A 6,155-nucleotide genomic window follows, 5' to 3' on the forward strand; every position below is an offset into this window, starting at 1 on the left:
ATGTCAAGTCCCTAATCTTTATTTGAAAATAATACGTTTTCACATTCGTATATATTCTCGTATTATACTGTTGAGATTGCAAAGAGACGATGTCATTATAAACAGACAAGCTCACCTATTTTTTCAAACAAAAATAATTTAAAAATATATGTATATCATTTTGATTTTTATTGTAAAAATATACTTTAAATAATAATAATTAATAATAATTTGTAAAAATATAAAAATGTAATAATTTACAATAAATAATAAGTAATAACATTACACATACATACATGTACATTATTATACAAATAAATTTCAAAAATGTATGCTCTCTGAATAACGGAAAACATTTTGGTGACCAAGAGTGTCCGCTGTTCTGAGATTTCACTGTATATAATAATATTTAATTAATTTAATTAATTTATTATTATAAATCTCAACGGAACATACGATTTATGTACAATACGTCAATACAAAACAAATAAATATAAAGTAAAAAATAATAATTATGACATGGATTATACAATAATATGCAATTGCACAATAAATGCTTTAATTCTATTCACATAATTACAAAATAATAAAATAGTCCCATGCCACTATAATATATTATAAGAATTGGTGTCATATTCAGTGCTGCTATCTGTTTGAGAAGTGATGTTCCAATTCACGGTACTGACCGTAAATCTGTACTTAAGTAAAAACTCCAAAATAATGCCGTTGGTCCAACCGAATCCTTCTTGCATCTTGTACTCCCCAGTACTTTCTCCAGCCAACCCACTTTTATCCACATTGTACTGTAGAAACACGAGGTGAATAAGTATACAGGGCATTCGATGAAAATATGATTTATTGAGGGCATAAATGGGTCTGCTAATTCAGAGTCGTGTAAAAAATGTAAAGACTTTAGTTTACAGGAAACTTTTCCAATATCTAAACCCCTTAAACCATTCTGAATAACCTATATTCAGACCCATCAAATCATTCTTAAATACGATTTTAAAGCAATATTTAAATATTTAAAGGCTTATGGTTATGATGATAGTGATTTTTTTGAACGATAATGATAGATATAATAAATAAATATAGAGTGCTATTGCAGTATATAAGAACAAGTATTTTATTATTTTTTAAACATTAAATCCACCAACTTCCATGGTCTGGTACAGTACGAGATAACCGCAACGAGTCACCCAACCGTAAGTCCACCAGCAACGCATTGAGTGTTGTGTGGGAGGCCGCCTTAGACGTCAAGACGAGATTCAGGTGCAGTTACCGCTTCCAACAACGTCATCGGGATCTGGACGCGGATACCTAGTTTTTAAGTTAATTTTTAGTGTCATTGCACCATACCGTTTCGACCACCGGGACCCCCTCCCCATAATTAAACTGCATCATCCTGCTTTCCAATTATATAAACTGTATCCACGTTCCTCGATTTCTCCGTTTTTCCCTCGTGTCCCTTGTGTCGCCGTGTTCCGCGCCGCCCACTTCCACGACAATTAGGTTGCCTGTTCATTTTTTTACAAGGCGCAAACAATCGAGTTGCCTACACAACTCAGAGTCGGACGCTTCGTCATGGCTTTCTAAGCTACACATATAATAGTAGTATATTATAATTTTATACTTAATAATTTACAAAAATAAAATAGGCGTAATGGGAAGTAACGAATAATTTGTATTATCGATTAATGTTCGATTATTCGTATAATATGTAAACTATCGAAAAATGAAATGTACAACACCTCAATAGTTTTTTATTATATGTATTACTTGGTTGTTTAATAGCGGGAAAGAGGTAATAGAAGTAATGTTTTTATTCATTTTATCAATTTTATGAAATTTAAAACAAAATTTATTTAAAAGATTTGGGTTTTGGGCCAGACGATGAATCTTTATACCTTGCTAGGGTATAAATAATTCCGTCTTTTTTTTTTATGTCGACAGTGTGATCAGTTATCCAGTACGTGAATTATTTTTCTAGCATGTCAATATTTTCGACTTGAAATTGCATGTCATGAGTTGCCTCAACATTTCTGTATACCTAACTTCTCGGAACCTTCCACCGGGTACAATTATGGGGTTAGAAACATAAATGAAACGAACGTCATCTTTGATTTTCCTACCAAGTTGTTTCCATATTGAATTTAATTTCATTGCCTATGATTGTAATTTTTTATCATTTATATAATTTATAAATGTTGTTCGAGGGTTCCAATCTGTTGGTTTCCATTTTTCAAATTCATTTATGCAATTATCGAAATGGTTTTTTATGAATGATATATGATTAAAATTCGGATCTTTCTTCATTTCCATAAATCTTGTCATCGTCTCATTCGGCGAATGTAGAAGACGCATGTCAACATATTCTTTGGAATCATTGAAGATTCCAGACATTTGGGCATCGTGTAGCAACGGACCATAACAATAAATATAACTACAACATAATATATACAAATATTAATTGTGCACACAAAATTAAATTAAAATTTATTTTTTTGATCTAATATTATTGATCATTCAATCAATCTTAATAATATTCCCTATAGCTAAATACAAAATAAATTGTTTTAAACTTTTAACTATGTTAATTTATTCTAATAATATTTTGAAAATAATCGTTTTTAAAGTAGGTTATTTTCTAAAGCTATAAATTTAACGATACTTACTTTTAATATTTTAATTGAGTATATTTTTTCGACAATTGAAGAATGTGTGCTAGTGTAAAAAATAAAATATTTTATGCATTTTTAACTACCTACAAAATAGTATGTATTTCTTTATGACTTTAACAAAGATCATCAAAAATCTTAATTTAAATGTACATAAAAAAAATTGTAATATATTATTACCTTTTGTGGGATCTTGTAGATATTTTTCATTAATTTCTACCAAGCAAATAATTTTTAATCGATGTTTCAAAAAAAAAATAAAAATAAAAAATTTTTATTCGTATAAATAGCTCGAAAATATTTTCAAAATAATACACGATATATTAGATATTTGGTGAAAAATTCGATGGATCCATGGTTATCCGTTTTCTAGTTACATAAAAAAACAAAATGTATTTTGTCAATGGTTTTGAAATTAGGTTTGTGTAAAAGTTCTTGTTTTTCCTTATTTTTTATTATTATTTTTTTTTACCGTAAAATTTGAGATATTAATAATGACCCGTTAAAGTACAAACTATATCTAATTTAATATCCAAAATCACCCAATGCATTTAATCAAATAATCCTCCACAAAAACTAAATGTATTCTATCAATAAAATTATCGCTCCACTCAGAATCTAAAACTATATCAAGGTTTTAATGTACGAAACCAAATAAAAAGGTTTTTATAACACTTTTAATACTTGTCTTAACAAAATGTTTCACTCGTGGCAGTTTATACGTACCTATTATTAAATTAATAGGCTTTGGGGAAAATATTAATCAGTTTTATTTTAGAATTTAAATTTATTATAAGATCTTTAAAGCAATAACATTATTTTAGGGATAGATGATATTATTTACTCTGTGCAATAAATTTCCAATATTCTAAAGGTCTTTTATAGCAGCCTTAAGAATTAAGATAAATATATTTCTAAGTATTGTATAAATCTTTACTTATTATAATATAATAAAACCATTTATATAATAAAGCATTTTATGTACGTATAATCAATTGAATATAGTACAGTAAAAATAGTTAAGTATAAAATAAAGATAAATCAACTTTTATTTCATTTGTCATACAGAACTAAATCATATTAAAATTACATAGGAAGGATTGTAAGGAAAAACAATTAACCGACTTTGTAATAAGAACTGTAATTAAGTTGCGAGAGTTAAATGAACAAGATATTTAGTTGCAATTTTCGACGAGTATTTAAAATGAAAGCTTCACATCAAAAGTGTAGTAATGAATTTATTAATTAATTAATTAATTAAATAAATTATTTATTAAGTTCACTTATTAAGAGCTACGTAAATATCGGATATCCTAAACTTATCATGTCTAAAAACTAAAAAGGGAACATTTTGTTTTAGCTCAATCCATCATATTGTATTATAGTATAATTAATAGTATATAATGGCGTTGATCATATTAAAGTATGTTTGAACCATTATAATATATAACTACATAAGTATATAATGCAAAGAATTTTCATTAGGACATCATCATTATACATTTCCTCAAATACTGATGAGCCGTCCACCACCAACATCAGAACCATAATCTCTACCATCGTTGACGTTATCTTCGCCACCTCTACCAGACTCTTATTATGTTCACCAGCCATTTACACCCATGATGCAGCAATCCCAACAGCCATCACTTCTACCACCAGCACCAGAATCATCACTTACAGTTGGCTGCAATACCATTCAGCAACAATTCCAGCAACGTATAAATTATTACGACTACAATGGTAGGTGTGATCATGCTTCATACACCATGAGTCTACACGTGTATAAACAGTGTACCTATACCTACCTATGTTTTTAGATTCGTCAAAAACATATATTGTTTTGTAATCAGGTAGGTATAAATAAAATATGTTTCTATTTAGAAAGAAACTCCGAGGAAGCCGCCACTAAGATGTTAAAAAATGATTCGCCTTCGTCGTGTTTAAGTCGACTACATCTAGGAGAAAGGACTATTGACAACAGTATGAAGTCAACTGTCATCTTTGATAATAAAAACACGCATCAACAACAAACTTTAAATAATAACAATAGATTGTCAGAAGTAAGTTACCTGTTTAATTTACATAATATATTCTAAGTATACACAAATTACAAACCTACCAACAATACTATTATATAAATTTCTTTACTGATGACAATTAAGCAAGCAAACGAAATCAAAACACAGTTTGAGATCACACTGGACGACGATAAAGTAGTGGACGTGTGCAAACGGACTATATTGGCTGCTTTAAATAAAGTCATAGTTGGTAAGGGTTTTCTTATGTAATCATAATTAATAATTGTATAGAAAATTGATTGGTCGTTTTTTTTTTCAATTCGTAGACAATTATGAATCTGCTTTGTACAAATTACGTAAGACTATTAGAATATTGGACGTATTGATATTTAACGAAGGTGGCAGCAGGATCGGGACTGCCAAAATCGATACTGTCGGGCCATGGTTGGAAACATTGAAAGATATGGAACGAAGAATTACACAAAATCAACAGGACCTACACAGTAATGGCAATCACGATACCGGTCAGTACTTTAACTGATTAACCTGTTATTTATTGATAATGCAGTTTTAAAAGCTTATTGACATAATTGTGTTAGAAGGTTATTAAAAATATGAAATACAAAAAACTGTATAATATTAAAAAGAAAATTTTTGAACAATATGATTATATGTGATAAACTGATAACGCTAATAACAATTAAAAATCGTAAAATAGTACTTAAATTAGTTGAATTTCTTTTAAAATGTTTAAAACATCATACAGCATATAGACATAACATTTTAATTCTTCTTAATATAGTTCATTAAAGTTATATGTTTAAATGTATTGAAAATTTGAAAATAATTATTTTTGAACACCTTAACAACCATTATTATTTGCTAGGTACTTTAGTTTGTAAATTTCAATATATTTTCAAGTATTAATAATTTTAATACATTTTATCAAAACTGTAAGATATAACATCTGCATTGAAACTATATTTTCAATTTGAACTTTAAAGACAGTACTAGCTATTTGAACCTTTTAATTGCCTACGAGATTAGTAATACATTTAAATAATTATATGTTAGTAAAATATATTTAAAAAAGAATTTAAATAACGAAACATATTTTTTCACCTCTTGATTAATATATTTTAAGTTTATAACTGTAAAAGTATAATTTATAACTTTTTTCAATTAGTTTCTAAAATATAAATTTTCACTTTATTTTTGGATTGGAATTAATGTTTAGCTAACTTGTATTTTAGATAATAATGCAATAATAAGAACAGAAGACGGCTATCCCAAGCAACTAAGACAACTAACCAATAACAGGAGCAGTAGAAATAAAAACAGTAATAATGAAAACAGTGGTCATTTATATCACTTTTGGTGGAAATCAAACTTAAGACGTTATCGAACTATAGGAAAAATTGTTGTAGAGCAACATAGATTTAATACCAACCTTCGTCGATACCGAAGAAACAATTAA

At 28.0% G+C, this 6,155-nt stretch overlaps 1 pseudogene; it reads left to right on the forward strand.

The window, feature by feature from the left end:
• Positions 1-1,642: 1,642 nt before the first annotated feature.
• On the forward strand, positions 1,643-6,155 carry LOC132925376 (uncharacterized; annotated as a pseudogene).

The sequence above is a fragment of the Rhopalosiphum padi genome, chromosome 3 (assembly GCF_020882245.1).
Source record: "Rhopalosiphum padi isolate XX-2018 chromosome 3, ASM2088224v1, whole genome shotgun sequence".
Lineage (NCBI taxonomy): Eukaryota > Metazoa > Arthropoda > Insecta > Hemiptera > Aphididae > Rhopalosiphum > Rhopalosiphum padi.